The sequence below is a fragment of the Clupea harengus genome, chromosome 8 (genome assembly GCF_900700415.2).
Source record: "Clupea harengus chromosome 8, Ch_v2.0.2, whole genome shotgun sequence".
NCBI lineage: Eukaryota > Metazoa > Chordata > Actinopteri > Clupeiformes > Clupeidae > Clupea > Clupea harengus.
This window is the reverse complement of record NC_045159.1, coordinates 8,644,935-8,664,934: the sequence shown is the minus strand read 5'-3', so window position 1 is coordinate 8,664,934 and position 20,000 is coordinate 8,644,935. Positions and strand designations below refer to the sequence as shown.

The 20,000-nt window shown below is 46.4% G+C and overlaps 1 protein-coding gene across 8 annotated transcripts in view; it reads right to left on the bottom strand.

Annotated features, from left to right (window-relative positions):
- auts2a (activator of transcription and developmental regulator AUTS2 a) overlaps window positions 1–20,000 on the bottom strand; it is a 357,002-nt gene that overhangs the window by 226,818 nt on the left and 110,184 nt on the right. The window lies entirely within an intron of this gene.

The window sequence follows — 20,000 nt, the reverse complement described above, 5'->3', positions numbered from 1 at the left end:
GAGAGGCACACATGACACGCTGAAGTGATTAGACAATTAGCGGCATTATGGCTCAGCACTGGTCAGTGTCAGACGGATCATGCTCCACAGCTCAAGAAAAGACGGGGGCGGGTGGTGGGGCGGGGTGGGGGGGCGGAAGAGGAGGAGGGCTGGGGTGAGGGATGTGCTTTGCTTTCCAGCAGATTTAAACAGCAACACAGCGAGCTCCTAACAGGATCAGACACACACACACACATAACATATATACACACGGCCATTTATAAAACACAAATAGACCTACATATATCTGCAGACACAGACACACACACACCAAGTACAGAGACACACACATGCACATGCACGCACATTTGAGATGCTCTATAAAACACTTTGCACTGTACACAGCCTATAGCTGCTCCTCCTGGGTTGATACCCCCCCCCCAGACACACACACACACACACACACACACACACACACACACAGAGGAACTGAATCACACCAGAAGAACCAAATTATGCACAACTTCAATCGGAATTACCCAAAATGTAATAAAGATTCACGTCCTAGTACACAATAGATTGCTGTTAAAATCTGAAAATTCCTATTGACTCTGGAGGCCTATACTCCCGTATGCTGTTGAATGAGCCTGACTGCAGATCAGAACAGATAGGAAAGAGATAATCAGTGGATGGCTTTCCAAACCACACAGGGCCTCCAGAGACTCTTCAAGGAGATAATTTTTTTCCTTTGCAGGAAAGACAAAGTTTAGCCCTGGAAACAGGCAAAAACAAGCCCTATCTCAACATCTGCAGTGATGAAAGCAGGGCCCCGAAAGACGACCTCGAAGAGATAAACATGCCCGAATAAATAAATGAAGGCTTTAGCACAAGTTCTACTGGGAAGACTGTAATGCTAGAACATTCATTCATTACTCCTGACCAATCACCTGCCATGACTGTCTTTAAAAGGACCCGTCTTGCGTACCTGTTCTGCTACTTCCGTTTTAATGATCTAAAATCCGTCATTTTTAATCCGCTAATTTAATCCATCCATACCTATTAATGTGCCACACCAGTTCCAGTTATCTCCAGTTATCTATCTGTATTCCTATGTATGAAATGTGCCGTACAAATAAAGTTTGATTTGATTTGATTTGATTTGATCTGACCCCTCTCTTGTGAATGATGTAATCTCTGGCCTTTCACAAGGGGTTTTCGGGTCGGAGTCCTCTCTCCTTTGTCTACTTCCTATGTTGCTAAGAGTTTTCAATCAGCTCTAGCTGAACCTGATGTTAGGCTAAAGGCTAAAGGCTAAAGAGGTGAATAAAGGCTATGTGATCATCCCTTTTACCTCCCCTCCTTTGTCCCCTTTTCATGTTAATTCTATTGGCATATCTACTCACAAATAATCAGGGAAGAAGTGGTTGAATGTTTATATGTCTTCTATATCTTTGATATGTCCCCATTCTAATATTGTAGTTAGCCTTAACGAATGTATTCCTCTCAAACCCTTTTCCTTCCATTATGCTTCTGTCGACATCACTATTCAGCTCATTATGTTGACAGGTGACAGAGAAAAACCATAGATTCTTGTGCTTCTTTCGGATTCCTCAACGTTCTTCTAGATACTGTCATCTCTCCCTGATGAGAAACCTCTCAGGATAAAGTCTATTTCTGTGTCTTTTCTCTCCTCGTTTTCTCTCTAAATGCGATGTTCTCTCTCTTCTTGGCCATCTCAATTTTGCTATGTGAAAGGTCAATCTTTTATTTCTCATGTGCTTTAGTGCACTCAGTAGTTAATCTAAGAGACACAGTGACGGTGACAAGGTGAAGGTTGTAGGTCAGATCTTGTAGGTCAGATCTGATTTAAACTTCTTAACAATTGGTACGACATTTCTGTCTTTCACAGATATGCCTGAATCTTCAGATTCCCTCTATTTGTTTATGGATGCTGCTTCTTCAGCTGGTTTTGAGGGGTATTTCCAAGGGCAGTGTTTTGCTGACAAATGGCCAGCTGAGTTTTCGAACTTTGCCCCTGGATCTGCTTCGTCAGCCCTTTACGAAATCTTTCCAAATGTTGTTGCCAGTGTTTGGTGAGGCGCGGCTTTTTCGCATAAACGCATCAATTTGTTTTGTGATAATGAAGCAGTGGTCGCCAATAAAGGAAGGTTCTCATGTCAAACCATCATGTCTTTACAAGGACGTAAGTAATTCACAATGTTATCATTAGTGGTGAACATATTCCACTGTGCTATGGCTGAGTTCAATTCGTGACCATGGTTTACATTACTTAGGTTTTTCCCTTCAGGTACCTGTTTTTCCAGTTCTCATTTCTACTCTGTGCTCTTTTATAATTAACGGTTTTAAAACTGGTAACCTAAAAACGATCCTAGCTATCCCAGTCTGCTTTCTATTCTTAAACTCCTGAAGTTACAGATAAACATTTACCAGTAACTCTTAACGTAATTGCATAAGGCTAGTTTATTCCCTCCCGTGAAGGCCTCTTCATTCCTCTATATTGCGCTCTACTTGAAGCTGTCTTCCTTATGCCATTGTGTGGTCTCATGCGTTGTGGGGAATTAACTTCTGATACTTCGTTTTTCCATCCGGCACGGGGTCTTACTGTCTGATATACGTTTCTCACCTCATTCTTTGCTCTATTTCTGAAACATTCAAAGACTGATCTTTAGAGTCTAGCGTTAGAATTAAAATCTCTACAGTTAATAATTCATTCTGCCCCTTCACCTCCGTGTTCAATTATCTTAAGTCACGCCCACGCACTTCTGCTAATTTCCCTTTATTCATACTGCCTAGCAGTCTACCCATGACTAAAGTATGATTTAGGGATAATTTAGCAGCTGTTGTTGAAAGGTGTGGCCTTTTGTCTTTGCACTACATGGGTCATTCCTTTCGGATTGGGGGAGCAACTTATGCAGCTGAATGCGTTCTACCGTTTTCTTCAATCAAGCTGCTTGGAAGATGGTCTTCAACAGCTTATGAATCTCCCAGGCTCTCATCTCGTCCTGGAGGCATAATTAGCGCTCTCAAGCATTAATTAAGGTGTATTATTCTTTCCTTCCAAGCTACTGGTGGCGGTCATTTTACTGCGAGGAATGCAATAACTATAGAGCTTTGAAAGCTCCAGACTCTTAGACACAGCCACTATGAATGCAGTAGGCACACAGCTTTTTTTTGCGAGCTCTAGTCACTTTTACGCACAACCATTATGAATGTAATAGGTACAGAGCTTTTGCAATGATCACAATAGGCCCGAGCTTCTGCAAGCTCCAGTCACTTTCGGCACAGCCGCAACGAACATTATGGGCCAGAGCTTTTGCCATCTCCAGTCACCTACATACAGTCGCAATGATCTCAATGGGCCCAAGCTTTTGCAAGTTCCAGTCACTTTTTTGCACAGCAGCAATAAATACAATGGACCCGAGATTTTGCAAGCTCTAGTCACTTTCGCACAGCCGCGATGAGCCTTAGGGGCCCAAGCCCAAGCAGAGATGCTATGAATGCAATAGTTTAGTTCAAACTTTTCACTTTTCACATAGCACAACGTTAGCCATGGTTCAAGTCAAAAAGTCAAAAGTCAAAGTGTTTATTATCGCATACACCAAATTTCTTCAGCGCAGCGAAATTCTTACGACTTGGCAGCCAACATCTATGCAGTAGACGGCATACAACAGGTAACACAAATAACATATACCAGAAATAACATATAACATATAACATATAACAAGTAACAACAGTTTGAAATACAAGAAGGGCAGTTTCCAGGGTGGGGAATATTATATATATATATATATATATATATATATATATGTAGCAAGTGTATTTGTATGGGTGTGAAGTACAAGGTGATGGCGACTGTTCAGTGTTGCTGATTCAGCAGCCTAACAGCCTGGGGGTAAAAACTGTTTGTGAGTCTGGTAGTCCGTGCTCGGATGCTCCGGTAGCGTCTACCAGATGGCAGCAGTGTGAATAGACCATAGCCTGGGTGGCTGTGGTCCTTGACAATGTTCCGTGCTTTTCTCAGGCATCTACTGTTGTATCTATCATCTACTGTTGAGTCTCCTCAAGAAGTAAAGCCGCTTCTGTGCAGTTTTGACCGCCGAGTCCGCTTGCATGGACCAGGTGAGGTCATCCTTGATGTACACACCGAGGAATTTGAAGTTGGAGACTCTCTCCACTGCAGCTCCCTCGATGTGTATGGTGTTGTGACCCCCCCTCTGTAGCTTCCTGAAATCCACAATCATCTCCTTGGTTTTGCAGATGTTTAGAGACAGGTTGTTGTCTTGGCACCATGCTGCCAAGCCCCTTACCTCGTCTCTATAGGCGGTCTCATCGTTGTTAGAGATGAGACCCAGGATGGTAGTGTCGTCTGCAAACTTCAGGATGATGTTGGAACTGTGTGTTGCCACACAGTCCTGTGTGTACAGGGAGTACAGGAGGGGACTGAGTACGCAGCCCTGGGGGGCCCCGGTACTCAGGGTCAGTGAGGAGGAGGTGTGTTTGCCCATTCTCACCACCTGGGGTCTGCTCGTCAGGAAGTCCAGGATCCAGTTGCACAGGGGTGTTTTAAGACCCAGGCTCCTGAGCTTCGGGACGAGCTTGGCCGGCACAATGGTGTTGAATGCTGAGCTGTAATCCACAAACAGCATTCTCACATATGTGTTACCCTTTTCCAGGTGGGAGAGAGTGGTGTGTTTTGCAAGGGCGATGGCATCATCTGTTGATCTGTTTGTGCGGTACGCAAACTGAAAGGGGTCCAGGGTGTTTGGAAGGGTGGAGCAGATGTGGGTTCTGACCAGCCGCTCGAAGCACTTCATAATGGTGGAGGTCAGTGCTACGGGGCGGTAGTCATTTAGGCAGGTGATGGATGATTTCTTTGGTATGGGGATGATGGTTGCCTGCTTGAAGCAGGTGGGGACTTCAGACAGATGTAGTGAGAGGTTGAATATGGAGGTGAATACCTCCGCTAGCTGCTCGGCGCACCCCCTGAGGACGCGGCCAGGAACTCCATCGGGCCCGGATGACTTCCGAGGGTTCACCCTTTGGAGCTCTCGCCTCACGTCAGCCACATTCAGGGACAGAGTGTAGTCGTCTCGGTCCTCGGCCAGTTTTGCGGAAGGAAGGGGGTTGGTTGGCTCAAACCTTGCGTAAAAGGTGTTGAGGTCGTCAGGTAGAGAGGCGGCAGGCTGATCATCACTGCTATTTCTCCCTTTATAGCCAGTGATGTTCCGCAGGCCACCCCACATGCGTCGGGGGTCGGAGCTGAGGTAGGTAGACTCCAGCTTGTCTCTGTATTCTCTCTTTCCATCTCTGATGGCCATCCGTAGGTCACATCTGGACTTCCCCAAAGCCTCCAGATCACCAGAGTTGTAGGCAGAGGACCGTGCTCTGAGTTTGGCACGGACATTACCATTTACCCAGGGCTTTTGGTTTGGGAAAGTCCTAACACTGACCCAAGCTCTAAATATGAGGTGTAGTATCTGGTCTGATTGAACGTTTTGTTAGCTGTAGCAATGTACTGAAAACCAATTTAAGTCTTGACGATATGCCCTTTTCTGGAATGTCTTGAAATGAACCCAGTCACGAACATGCTTATTTATCAGACAAGTGGATCCAGTAAACGGCTTGTCCGGTGGGTAACTTTCTTTCGTTTCCTTTCATTCTTTCCAGCACTCTTCAAGATCTGGACCAAGGACAACGCCTATGCCAAAGACTTTGTTATCTTTTAACTTGTAAAATAAAATCCCGTTGAGGATTAAAATAGTTACATTTTACTCCGGCTTCCTGAGTCTTTCTGGTAGAAACAACAACAGAAACTTCCTTGTGTGTTATTGGGGAGAGTTTTAGACGTGGCTGAGGGAATAAACACACACACACACACACATCCACTGACACATAGACAAACACACACACACACACACACGGATGGCAGCTAAGGGAGAGCATCTGGAAGCTGAGAAGGCTTCAGAGCCCAAGGATGGAGCGCTTCCCTCTCCAAGTGAGAGAAGGGGGGGGGGGGGGGGGAAAGCGCGGAGGGGAAATCTGTTTGCCGTCATCTCCCATCTTGTCAGTCTCTGTTCAGACAACTTGCATCTCCTCCACCAGCTGTTTGAGCTCTGCACTGACAGATGGCCGCCATGCTTTGATATCAGCGCTCCTCTCCTCTACAGAATTCTCTGCCCCCCCCTCCCCTTCTCTCTGTCAGCCGATGGTCCACTTTCCAACTTTAAAAAAGGTTGCTATCAAAACTCTTTTGACCTTAGATGGTACTGCACTACAAGCCAAGCATTGAGTTTTATTTTCATAGTCATATTTTCATCACAATCTTTCCACTTAATCACTCTGAAGTATTGTGCACTAATTGTCTTTGTTTTTATGAAAGACATTATATGCTTAGGTGCAAAGCCATGTTGTAAAATGTTGTCTCTTCTGTGTGAAGTGGGAGTGGGAGTGAGGAAGAGATGAAGAGAGAGGAAAAGAAGAGAGGGAGAGAGAGAGAGAGGAAGAGAGAGAAGAACAGAAAGGTCATTCTGGCGTTTCTGTGCAGTGCGCATGAAGATGAATACAACGAGGGGACACTTCACAAGCCCAGTCCTGCATCCCTTTCCCAGTCTCCCAGAAGGCCACACTCTGGCCACTCTGAGACTCTGATCCTGGGGGGCATGTGACATTCAGACAGACACGAGCCCCACACATTTCCCCGGCTCACACCGCCAGCCAGGGACCATCAGGTGACACGAGGTCTCCAGACCAGGACAAACACACACACACACACACACACACACACACACACACACAACAACACTAAATATTTACACACATTCTGCATAAACATGTCATTTTCTCAGGGGCAAGGTACCAGCCTAAGCTAGCACATAGACAGTCAGGGGGCACCCGAACTATGAGAACAAGCCTGCGATCCAGTAATCCGTTCAGGCAGGGTATAGAGGAGTTTTAAGGAGGGGGGTCGGGGGGCTGGAAACTCAAACTGCAGACCTCAAGAGACCCCCTAAAAAAAAAAAAAGGAACCCAACCATCACCGCCACCACCCTCACTCACTCCCAGTCTGGGAAGAGGCATTCCAATGGGCATTTCTGGAGCTTAATGAGGTCTGAGTATTTCTGATGAAAAGACCACTCAGTTTCTCTCCTCCACCACCCCCTCCCCATCTCCACCCAAGTCTTCGGCCTCCCTCTTCGAATTGTTTTCCCACCAAGCGTAATTCCTTTAAGCACTTAAATTTGTTTGAACATTGGATTTTAATGCCATGAAAGTGTCTGGTGGTTCCGATGGGAATGAATAAACTCATTGTTCCCTGACTCACACTCCAGTTCCCAATGATAATGCTACAGAAAAACCCGACACACACTGCTCTGGGTATAGACACACAGGGGAAGAATGTCAAACAAGTGCCTCACACTGCCTAAAGCTCTCCCCCTCTTTCTCACCACCAAACCCTCCTTTCCCATCAGTGTAGGTGTAGGTCCTTATAACTAATTAAAACAGACACTTTTCCCCCTCTCATATTCTCTCTCTGTCCAACACACACGCACGCGCACACACACACACACACACACACACACACACACACGCACACACACAAACAGACACTCATATTTATAGTATTTTATAGGATGACACTGCGTCCTAGCTTTGAGTCAAAGTTATATATAGTGAACTATCTGTGCAGTATAGCACGGGTGTTCTTATTAAGATGGGCTTAGTTCAGAGAGAGAGAGAGAGAAAGTGCTACACAGACACACACACTCACGTGATACCCCAGCTAAGACGTTGACCTCAGAGCACTCCAGCCTGCTATCTGACACACGTAGGGCAGCATTACACAAGCATTACCAAACAAGGCCTCCGTGATTCAACATGATTTTATTCACCAGCCCCGAGGTCCTGTCTTTCCCACACCATGTCTAGATGCCAACATGTAGTTCACTTACAAAGCAGGTTCAATAAAATGACTAGAAAGATCAGCACACTAGAACACAATCTCATTCATTTTCTACCAGGAAATCCCACCCTAAATCACTTAACAATGTTTCACTGGAGATATTAATGTAGATATCAAGATAGTGAACTTATAGGAGTCTACAGTGGTGTATAGTATGACACACCCTTTTGTTGTGCAGTCGTAGGGTTTCTGAGTCTACAGATGTAATCCATGACAAAACACCACTGACTTTAAATAAGAGCTGGCCTTCAGTTTAAACAATGGAGTTAGGCTTGGATAGTCTGTGAGGGCAGATAACCGTGGATCCTGTGCGGTGAGCACCGGTGTCCGGCAGATGTTTACAGCGGTCCTGCACAGCGCTTCCCCACTGTGTACATTCTTTCTACTAACATCTGGAGCTCACAAGCAGGGAATGTCGGTAATCCCGCCCCTCTCTGCTCTCGTAATCTCCCCCGCGTGTCTCGATCGCCGCAGAGTCGCTTTGGGAATTTTTTTTTTTTTTTAAAAGACGGCTCTTGAGGAGATTTACGTCGGCAGTCACAGGGGTGGCGGCGGAGGGGGTCAAAAGTTCCGTAAACCTCTTAGCACTTGAGCGTTTCGGCATAAATAAATGAAACTGGTTTTGGCTCTGCGCCCCTGATAGGGCTTCATTAAAGTGTGCTGAGGCGAGGCTGGACTGAAACTTTAATGCCCACTAACTCCTGGGGTGGAGGAAGGACGGGAGGGCCTAGCTGTCTCTCTCCCTAAAACAGAGGCTTCCCTGGGAGTGTTCGTGTCAAATCAGTGAGGAGTCTTTTTTCAGTCCGTGTGTATTTTTACACAATTAGAGGAGATTGGATACTTGTCTGAACTGTCATTCATAACCCTAGAGAAAAAAAAGGATAAAATCTTGAGGGATACGAAAGGCCGAAAAGGAATGTGAACTATTTATGCATGTTATATTTTTGGCCTTTTTTGGCCAACTACAAGAATTATAACACAATCTGTTTAACCCATTATTCTTATGTTGTTACATGCTTTAGTGGAACATGAGCAAGTAGGCATACAGAGAGCAAGGGGGAGAGAGAGGGAGAAACAGAAAGAGAGAGAGGGAAAGAGAAAGAGATCCAGTGACTCGTGTATACTGTAGAAATGCAATCTCTCCTCTCTTCTTTCAGGCTTACTGTGCTAACAAGCAGAACCCCCCTCTAGCATGGGCACATTCACACACACACACACACACACACACACACACACACACACACACACACACACACACACACACACACACACACACACACACACACAGTGCAACACAACAGACAACAACTTCAAGACAAAATCTAAATACATGCAGATACAAGTAAAGCCAATCACACCAACACACACATATCCCACCCACAAATACACACACGTCCGAATCCACAGGTCATATTGTTTCCTGCAGTAAGTACAGGTTGGAGGAAATGAAAGCCCTGTCTAATTATGTCCACTGCAGCAACTCCCAGCTCACTCCCCCGGCTGTATCCAGGTATCTCTTCAGCAGGGAGGAAATGAAAGGGAAACAATGGGAATAGCACACAGCTGATAGAAATCTAATGTATTCTAACTGCACAAACTCATAAACTCTGCATAAACTGTGAGAAAATGTGAATAGAGGACGGGTGATTAAGATGGATGACTGATAAATAACAATCAGCCCACGCACCCTTGGCTCTGTAATTAAGCCATCGCAATCACTCAAAGCCAGTTTCTCTTCGGCACTCAGGCTCTCTCTCTGTGCCTGTGTCTCAGTGGTGTTCTCATGACTGACTGTCTCACGCGTTAACACAACTAAGTCAATCAAGTGTTCATAAAAAGTGTCCTTGTGAAAAGGTGAAGTCCCTCCCCCTTCTCACTGCTCAAAATTGGGACTGATTGGGCTAAATTAGCCCCTGGTGCTGCCACTATTAAAAGGCGCACTCATTGTTGTTTGAGAGACAGACTGAACAGGCTGCATAAAGCTGAGACAAGGTACTAGACGAAACCTGTGCGACACAGTTGGACCTTGTCTGTTTTAATAGCTTTAGTTTTGTTCAGGGTATGTTTCTTTGTTTTGGGGTTGGGATTACCCTGGTGTATGTGCTTATGATTTTGGGGTTCAAGTCCCCTTGGTTTGTTGTATATATGTTTTGGGGTTTGAGTCCCTGTTGTAAATAAATATACAGCTGTATTTTTATGAGAAAGCCACTGTCTCCTGCACTGTGTGTTCTCCTGACTACCTGCAACCACGATCCAGAAGCCTACATCCCACATCGTGAGATGGCCGGCTTGAGCGGTCTTTCACAGTCCTCATCCACTGATGCTGCAGCGCCTCAGGTTGCTTTAACCCTCTGGAATCTGAGGCTTGTCAGGCACCTTAAAGGTAGTTTTGTAGTTTAGGTAGTTAGGTAGTAAGGTCGTTTTATAGTTTAGGTAGTTAGGTAGTAAGGCAGTTTCTGTTTTCCAGCTAAACACATTCATCCCAAAGGGCTTCATATCCTATTATTTAGCAAAACTCGGTTACTACAATCATCAGTTTCGTGTAGTTTGGCTACTAAACTTCTATAAGTTTGGATTGACATTGTTTCTTTTGAAAGTCAATAGCCTATATCATGCATATGGATGAGATAGGTGTTAGTCGCAGGTAAGTCCCCACTCCCCACTGTCAAAGGTAATGGCCCATTAGTCTGGAATGTCGAAGTCTGGAATAGTGGCCCTCCCGGTGAATTGGAAAAGAAGAGGAATGAAATGCCTCTTTACAGTTTATTGGAAATGCTAAAGTCCAAATCCAAACATGCAATAGATCATATTATAATATGCAGAAGACGCAATCATGTTGCATTCCTGGAAATTGTACAATATGGAAAGAACATAAAATGAACTATAAAAGTTGTATACTAATTACTACTACTACTAGTACTGCTACTTATTATTATTATTATTGTTATTATAACAAAAAGAATGTGTCCTCAGAGGCTTAAAGGGAGTGCAGTTATGTTACGTAGTTCAGAGTTGTGACTGACCACAGAGATACCATTACACTGACTGGACATGTACAAAAATATGGCCAGGACTTGGCTTTCCTAGACTGTGGTCCTTTATGGATAAGGACAGGCAGTCAGTTACATAGGCAGCACTGGCAGGCCTACACACACACACACACACACACACACACACACACACACACACACAGGTCTTGACTGTGACAGGAACTCAAACATCTTCTGACAATCCAACGCAGACCAAACATGCATTCTCTTGAATGTGTCATTTCATTCCCTCTCACATCAAATCCTCCCACCTTCTCTCCCCCCCCTCCTCCAGACCACAGCCATCCCTCCATTTTGTTAACAGCATCAGCACCACTCTCCTCATTACCCTCTCTTCTTTTCTCTCTCTCTCTCTCTCTCTCTCTCTCTCTTTCTCTCTCTCACACACACACACACACATGCACACGCACACACACATACACACAAAGTCTCGCTCTCCCTGTCTCCTCCGCTAATCAGCTGTGAAGGGAGAATTTTTACACTCTATTCTCTCTGCCTGTTAATGGGGGCGGCATGTTGAAGGGCACTCAGCTCGGCCCGCTCTTCACACACCAAGAGGCACACAGGGCGGGCGGTCGGCTGGTTGTCCTGGCTCCCGTCCCTCGCACAGCCGACTTCCCCGCTGCTCAGGCATGGCTGAGTTGAGCTGGACTCCCACATCATCAGTGTCTCGCACCCCACGACCCTGCCATTACATTCCAGGCACCCCAGTGCCACAGTACCGAGTACAGTCTTACTTGTAAAGTTGCAGTCCTTAAAGTCGTTTTTGTGAAATTAATTTAATAAGAGTGTTTTTTTGGTGAAAAGTATAGAATGCTTCTAGACTTACTCTAATCTGAAAGATACTAGCTGTGTCTTCTGTGCATGTTGATAGCAAAAAAAAGATTCGGCTCTGTATGATATAACGGGCCCTAATCTCACAGGGCAACAAGAACCGTAGATGGGCTTTGTGCATCAGCAACCGTGCAGTGAGGAAAGGTGGGGATACCTATATGTGCACAAAGCAGAGCTCAATCATGCATTAATGGATTGAGTAATTAGTGGGTTTGACAATGATAGGCAAAAAAGCCATTCACAGTGATTCCAGCCTACCTTATTAACATTCACATGGAGTTCAGTAATCGTTCTACAGTAGAGCAAACAACACATTTCCAGTGGTGAATGGAGCGGTTCACACCAGAGGAGATGGAGGTTCTTGAGTGGGCGGTCTGCCCGACATGAAATCATTTAGAAGTTTCACAGAAAAAGGTTGCTTTGAAGGAACTCATTTATACATGGAACTCCCACATCTGTGCACTGCCCCCCCCCCCCCATATTTGCACTTAGAAACCTGTTCATGTTATGAAATAAGCTAAATGTTGCCAAGTTATCAAATTACATTTAGGCAAGTCATGTCGCCCACCAATGAGCCTGATGTTTTTTAATTACCTGCACAGTATTTCCACCAAAAAGCAAACCATGCATACCTAGACATGACTGGCTGTTTGTACACTACAGTGTGTCCATCTAAACTGCCAACTTCAGTCGTTTCAGTCCATTAAGCACTTTTCAAAATGGTGACCTAATTCAGAGGTTTCAGAGTGACTTACTGTCACGTCGCTAAAGTAAAGACCTGAAGCCAGGCCTTTTTCAGATCGCCAGGACACTTAGGGCACCTCTGCCACCTCCGTTTCAGACTCCATCCCTTCAACGAGCAGACCAATGCAGCGAGGTGGCATTAGGACTCCATCCCTTCAACGAGCAGACCAATGCAGCGAGGTGGCATTAGGTGTCAGACTACAGCAGGCAGGGTGTGAGACACACAGGGCAGACACCTGAGGCCCTGCTGACAGTCTGTTGGGCCCACACAGTGATGGCTTATGTGTCTGCTCTTAGAGGGACACGTGCCGTGTGTGTGTGTGTGTGTGTGTGTGTGTGTGTGTGTGTGTGTGTGTGTGTGTGTGTGTGTGTTTGAGTGTACAAATATGTGTGTGTGTCTTTCAGCACGTGTGTGGGTTGGGGGTGTATAATATATATGTGTATGTCTGTGTGTGGATGCATATGTCACTGGCCACGGGCGATCTGACAAACCGCTCGGTCCTGGCTTGCATCTTGGTTTTCAACAGGTAACAACATCCACAACATCCCCCCCCCACACACACACACACATAACCCCAACCAAACGTAAGGCTGATTCGTTTCAGGGAGGTATAGTATCACACTCCATTAAAACTTTAGTGAGACAGTGAGAAGATAGCCACAGCCTAAGTGATAGGGTGAAAGTAAAGGTCTGACCAAGAGACTATAACCTTCACTGCTAAGACAAACACACACACACACACACACGCAAACACACGCACGCACACACAAACACACACAAACACAAACACACTCCATCCACAGCATTGATGTTACTGAGAAAAATATATATTTGACTGGACTCTCACCAACTCAATAGAAGAACTAGAGAAGTGCTTGGAGCAGAGGGGTCAATTCCATCTAATCCCAGCCACATCATCACAGAGCCCAGCACTGCAGCCTTCAAGAAGTCTAGCAGACTAGGAGTCTTTTTCGCCCTCACACACACACACACGCACACACATACCACACACACACACACACATCCAAATACACCTCCTCTCAACACAAACAAGTGGTTCAATGATAGACCTTCTCTTCGAAGAAGCAAATGAGTCAGCATGGTTAGCAAGTCCCACACAGGAGTCGACTCTGGGCTACATCTGGCCCACACCTGCCCCAGATCTGGCAAAGATCCGGCCCTGATCCAGCAGGTTCAATCTGGCTCTGACTCTGGTTCTACAATAAAACACTACGGGTCAATCGACTTCACTTTAGCCAAACAGCACAACACCGACTCCGGTGCGCAGATCTTGAACATGTGTCCATATGAAAATTTAAAAACACTCCGTGGCCTTCGGTGCTTAGAGGAGAGATGCCACTGAATTATTCAGATCCAAAAAATGCCAGTATGATAAATGCAACATTTATGGGTGCCTCACGCAAAGGGAAAAAAAAAGAAGCACTGTTTACTCAAAGTGTCGATGCACAGATGTCAGCAGCAGCAGCAGCAACAGATCGATACGGAGGGGTTTTTGATTACAGTGTCAGGCAAGACGGGAAGACAGGGAGGGCTGTGAACTTCTCTTAACACCAAGGGAGAGAGAGGGAGAGAGAGAGAGAGAGAGAGAGAGAGAGAGAGAGAGAGAGAGAGAGAGAGAGCACACACACACACACACACACACGAACAGCATATTGACTTACCTTCTCGTTATACTTGAACTTCACATAGAACCAGCTTGACTTGATCATCCTGGTGCCCTCTCTGGCCTCAGTGAGGGCTGTTGAGTGTGCCGTGATGGAACCGTGCGTGTGCGTGTGTGTGAGTGTGTTTTTGTGTGTTCGTAAGTGTGTGTGTGTGTGTCAGAGGGAGCTTTCTCAGAGCGCGGCAGAGAAAAACAAAGCAAAATGCCCGGGCGTGGGGCAAGATGTCAGACGCGGGAAACAGAGTAAAAAGGCTTGAGGCTGGGCTAATGCTGCTGCCTCCACCATGCACTGCCACTGCCACTGCCACTGCTGCTGTCCTCAGCCCGGGACTGCTTGTGCTGTCTGCGCCTGCTCTGCTCTGCTCTACTCTGCTCTTCTCTCTCTCTCTCTCTCTCTCTCTATCTATCTATCTTTTCTCCTTCCTCCCTCACTCTTTCACGCCGTGTTGCTGTACCTCCCTCTCTACCTCCCTCCCATTCGGTCTGTCTTCCCCCTCCCTCCCTCTGTCTCTCTTCCCTCTCCCCTCTCTCTGGCCCACTCTCTTTCTTTCTCTCTCTCCCTCTCTCTTTCTCTCTCTCTCCCTCTCTCTCCCTCTCTTTGGCAGGCTGTCAGGACTGCTCCACAGATGGGCTTCAGCTGTGTTCATCAGCAGTGGCACATGCCAGTAAGCTCTCTCTCTCTCACTCTCTCACTCTCTCTCTCTCTCTCTCTTTCTCTCTCACTCACTCTCTTTCTCTCTCTCTTTCTCTCTCCTTTCCTCTTCTGTCATCGTTCACTTTATCTTGTCACTCCTTTCCAATCTCACCATATCCCCCTTTTCCTCTCAGTTTCATGAAACTGATTTAAATCTCGTTGACATTTATTCTTTACTACTTTTTAAGCTAAACTACGTTATTTCATATCATGTTCTTTTCTTTCTTCACATCCATTGCTTTTAAGTAGCACACCTCAACTTGTCCTTTAGTTGGTCACCCTCAATACCAGGATGAATAATGAATCCAAAGCCATGAACTTTGCTGAGGGTCTCTTTAGTGTAGTCATTCAATTGGACTTCAACAGGATTTCACCCTACACTAATCACAGAACTACTTACTGAAAACTACTGAAAACCCAGCTGAAAAATGACTACTGAGAGAAGATGCCACTATGGCATCTGGGGAGTGAAATAATCTCCCAGCAAGCTGAGCCTATTTGCTAATTTGCTACAGTAGGACTGCATGCCATGTTCAAATACAGCAGGCAGGAGCAGTGATGGGTTCCAGACAGGCGGCCCCTGCTAACATTATTAGCGAAAAACCCCAGACTTTTATACTGTTTAGTGCTTTGGCAGCTAGGTAGCTCCAGTAGCTTGCTGTCTTGTTATCCATAACACAGGAATAAAATGGAAAAAAATACACTCCAATCCCTCAGATATACACAAGGAAAAACACACGGTTGAGACACACACACACGCACACACACATACACACACCACACAAAGGCACACAGGCAAACATAAGGCTTGTGTATGTAATTATGTCATCTGTTAGTTTGGACTGAGCACACGCCAACCACAACAAGCTCCATTGTCCAGGGAGGAACTGTCCATATTTGGCGCGTCTGAAAGAGTGATATCCTCATCAGGCTCTCGCAGCACCTCATTCGTCACGGCGACAGCATGGACCTCGACGAGCCGGCTAACACCGGCAATCACCGCGGCGATGGCCACGCGGCGGCCACCGGCCTCGTCATTAACGGCTCGAGCCGTTTCTGATCTCAAGGCTGCTGTGGCTCGACAAAAAGGGCTGTAATGCTCGGAGTAAATATTTACACAGTGGCAGTCATGTAGCCACGCTCCAGTTCGAGTGCTATTGATGAGGAGGGAGGAAAAAGAAACAGCAGTTGGAAAAGTAATGAGGCAAGTGAGAGAGGAGGGGGCAAACATGGGTGATTTGGATGTCGTTTTTTCTGCAAAAGTTCCTCTAAACACACTCGCATTGTAAAATGGGCCAACCATTTTCGAACCTCAACGAACACTGTAACTTTTACTCTTAAAAGCTGAAACCTGACCCTCAACCGACGCTCGACCCACACAGTTCTTCTTTTCCGCCCTTTTCCTATGTGTGTATTTGTGTGTGTGTGTGTGTGTGTGTGTGTGTGTGTGTGTGTGTGTGTGTGTGTGTGTGTGTGTGTGTGTGTAGGTCTTGCTCTGTTCAGATAAATAAGAGAGCGGTGAGTGGTTTTGTTCCTACTTCCAGATGGATGAACTGAGCACGGCACCAGGTGGTTTGAGGTCCTCTTTTGAAGACGCCATGTTAACACCAGCGAAATGGACAGCAGATTTCACCGGAGTGGGAGACAGCAGAGTGTGTGTGTGTGTGTGGGGGGGGGGGGGGGGGGGGGGGATTGGCCAGCGGTAACCACATCTTGGCCCCCCTTGACTGTGTTGGCTACATCTCCAGCCCCATATCTTGCCGTGGGGTGGGAGTGGAGGGGGCTGCAATCAGTGTGGTAATACATAGTGACAGGCTGCCTGCCTGGTTTTACCTCCCACACAGACACACATACACATTCATGTACACACATAAACCCACATACACACATAAACCACAGAGACAGACATACACACATACACAGACACACAGACGCATGCACACATGCTCATACACGCACACACACACACACACACACACACACACACACACACACACACACACACACACACACACACCCAAAGCCACAGCCAATGCCACGCTTTGCTACCTGCCCCCTGGGCACAACTGTGCCCCGATCATGGAGAACAAAAAAAATCCAAAAGCACAAAAAATAAATAAATAACATGCAGCATCCATTACACAGTGCAGCTCTGGTGTGCATTACCGACCAAACGTGTTCTCCTCAGATCCACTGAAGCGCTCAGCGACAGGCCGTGGGAGACGCGCGGGTGTCTCCCACCGCTGTTTCTCCATGTGTCTGCTGTTTGCACGTACAAATATGAGAATCAGCTTGTGCAGTGTGATGCAGAAAGAAAGAGACACACGCCAGGGTAGCGTGGAGCTGTGTGTTCATTTAAATGAGCACACTGGCAAGGAAGTGAGTCGCACCCTTTGCACGAGGGGGAAACTAAGATGGCTGTCGCAAAAAAAAACAGACAGTATTGTGGGTAATCACTGCAGTGAAGAGTTCATTGGTCAAGACGTCACCACTAAGGGTATATGTCAGTGTGTGAAAAATCAGATGCTAAAACATCACAGCCACACAATCCCACACAACATGCACAGTTGTGTTATTAATGCTTAATTAAGCTATAATGATTATGTTATTAATTCTTAATTAATATATGATGATTCTGCTATTAATACTTAATTAAAATATGTGAGGGCCTTTTTTGGTAATTCAGTTAGAATGAGTAGGGACTGGTAGTGTCCTCCTAAGGATACTCAGAGGAGAGAATGGCTGTTTCAGACAGCTCACTGAGATCACAAAAGTGCTTCAGACCCTAAAAATGGAGTGTGTCTAATTTCACCTGAGCCGCTGGGGTGCATGTTAGACAGTAATTCTCTCGCCTCTGGAGCTGTGTTTCACCCACGCTGCCGTCGGCTGTGCTGCATTGGCTCGCTGAGCTCCCGACGCGCCCGGGGCTCTAGTGTGGATAAGCGCCGGCGTTTTCCTTGCGGCTGCAGCGGCAGGGCCCCACTGGGGATCCGGGGGGGGGGGACGCGACTTGAGCAGGATCTACACCCCCCCCCCCCACCCCACCCCACCCCCCTCCACAACCCAGCATCTCGAATCTCCCACCCTCGCTCCCCGTGTGCGGCTCACCTGGGGCCCGTGCCTGGAGCATGCCGACGGGGGAGACAGGCCAGCTGCTGCTCCACAGCTCCCACAGATGCTCCGGAGCCCCGTGAGCTACACAATCTGAGCCAGCCTCCAATTTACTGCTAAACCTACCATCACAGAGGAGGGGGGGAAAACAGCACGATTCTCATGCGAGAGAAGGAAGAAACTTCCCCTCCACTTCCCTTAACTGCTTTTAGTGATTCATTTAATCTTTTAAGCTCTTGCAGGAGGGGGGGGGGGGGGGGGGGGGGGGTTAAAGCAGTAGGTCTGTGTCCTACGCGACAGGGCACTCATATGAAAGAAAGAAAGAAACTCCGAAAGAAGCAGAGAGCAAATTACATCTTGTAAGAAGAAGGACAAGAAGCTCTGTCTTGATCCACACGACCAAAGACGGTGCCTGTGTTACCTCTCCCGCCTGTCTGTGAGAGAGAGAGAGAGAGAGAGCGGAGTGATTTGAGGTACCGGCCTCACGAAAGAAGAGGAGATATTGGCATCAGACACACACACACACACACACACACACACACACACACACACACACACACACACACACACACACACACACACACACACAGACAGGCACCATAGGGAGTAACCTCAGGAGAACATGACGTAGGAGAGCTAAAAGACCTCTCCCACCTTTGGAAGGCCTCGCCTGCGTTGCTGCACGCACGGGCTAGGCAGTCGCACGGCAGAGCGCTGTGTTTCCTCTCCCCTCTCCCTCCTTCCTTCATCTTCTTCTTCTTCATCTTCCTCCCCCTCTTTCCCGAGGCATACTTGGATAGTGTGCGGCGAGCGTGCTTCCTGTGAGATGCTCGGTGAGCGAGCAGAGATTGGCAGATACCCCCTTACCCTTCCCCAAGCACCCCTCAGCAGAGCCCGAGTACCCCCCACTGCTCGCCTCTCCTCTCTCCGCAGTTAAGATAAAACAGAGCCAGGAGACGTACTGAATTACAGTGATCTGCACGCATACACACACCAAATCACATAACAGCTCTCCACATGGCGAATAAAATGGTCGCCAATGCACCTCTTCTTTTTTTTTGCAACCATTTCTACCCTGTTCGTTGCCAGTGGTGATCATCCTCCAGGACTTCCTTCACCCAGCTAATATAGGCTACTTACGTTACAATGTGACAGGGTTCAACATTACGGCTTATCTGTAAAAAAAATATGTATTGTGACAGCACAAACATTTTTTGCCTGAAGGACAAGTGCCCTTATGATACAGTGTCGCAAAAGTTGGTTTTGACATTTAAAATATACAATGACGTATTTGATCATATCTCGCTGACATTTTGTTGCCATAAAAAAACCTTGCCATATCATGATATTATTTCTAGGTAATGTCACCCATCACCAGTAAAGGGTGCGCTCAATAGGCCCAAGAATCCTTTGTGAAGTGCTGTCGGCAAAGAAAAGGAAGTGCAGAACAAACTAGACTGAACACAGAAACAGTTCAGCATTTTTCTTATTTGAAGATGTTAATTTTAGCCCCTAATACTGATTTGGCTCCTAAATATTTGGGGTTGAGGAAAAATGGCTCATAATTTTGTCTGGAGCCCTGCATAAACACACACACACACACACTGAATTCACACATACAACAAAGGGTGGGAATTTAGACAATACCGGTAGAAATACACATCATAAATAAATACTAGGGCCACACATTTTAGTCAAACTATTATTTACATTCACATTTTCTCATTTGGCAGACACTTTTATCCAAAACGACTTACAAGTGAGGAACAAGCTTCAGTACAGTAGGGGACCTTGGAGTAAGTGCTAATTGGTAAAGTACTTAATCTATTCAAGAAGTAAATCTATTCAATAAGACAAAGTGCCCCTGCTCTGATAGCATTTGGTAGCTCGTTCCACCATCGGGGAACCACAAATGAGAATAT